This window comes from Ascaphus truei, chromosome 6 (genome assembly GCF_040206685.1).
Source record: "Ascaphus truei isolate aAscTru1 chromosome 6, aAscTru1.hap1, whole genome shotgun sequence".
Lineage (NCBI taxonomy): Eukaryota > Metazoa > Chordata > Amphibia > Anura > Ascaphidae > Ascaphus > Ascaphus truei.
Window position 1 is genome coordinate 33,773,267 of NC_134488.1, and position 1,021 is coordinate 33,774,287.

A 1,021-nucleotide genomic window follows, 5' to 3' on the forward strand; every position below is an offset into this window, starting at 1 on the left:
AACATTGGATAGGAAGATGCTATATAAATACTATATATACTCAGGGTCCCACCCAGAGGTGGCTGCACCGTGTATAACTGTACATTGGGATAGGAAGTGCTGTATAATACTATATATTACTCAGGGTCCCACCCCAGAGGTGGCTGCACCGTGTATAACTGTAACATTGGGATAGGAAGATGCTGTATAAATACTATATATTACTCAGGGTCCCACCCCAGAGGTGCTGCACCATGTATAACTGTAACATTGGGATGAAAGGTGCTGTATAAATACTATATATTACTCAGGTTCCCACCCAGAGGTGGCTGCACCGTGTATAACTGTAACATTGGGATAGGAAGGTGCTGTATAAATACTATATATTACTCAGGGTCCCACCCCAGAGGTGGCTGCACCGTGTATAACTAACATTGGGGATAGAAAGGTGCTGTATAAATATTATATATTACTCAGGTTCCCATCCCAGAGGTGGCTGCACCGTGTATAACTGTAACATTGGGATAGGAAGGTGCTATATAAATACTATATATTACTCAGGGTCCCACCCCAGAGGTGGCTGCACCGTGTATAACTGTAACATTGGGATAGGAGGTGCTGTATAAATACTATATATTACTCCGGGTCCCACCCCAGAGGTGGCTGCATGATGCAGACTAGATGTAAGACAGTGTTTACGTTTTGTATTGGCCTGCGTGCGCTCTAATTGGTGGGATTGTAGTTAATGGAAGTGCTGCCGCTATAAAATAATAACAATAATAATACTATTGAGGGTTGGTTAAGGGGCTTGGCTTAATCTCCTTTCCGGGGTTGATCCCATGTGCAGAGCAGCCTGACTCCCACCTCCAGCAGGGTCTACCCAGCTGTGTCCTGCCACCTCTCCCCTCCTTCCTCTCTCCCCCCTCTTCCCTCACCCCCCCCCCCCCCCCAGTCACTGGTGTCCTGGCCTCTTCTCCCGGGGTTCTGGAAGAATAGGGCAGCCAATGCATTCCTGGAGGCTGAGGGATCTTCTCCCGGGGTT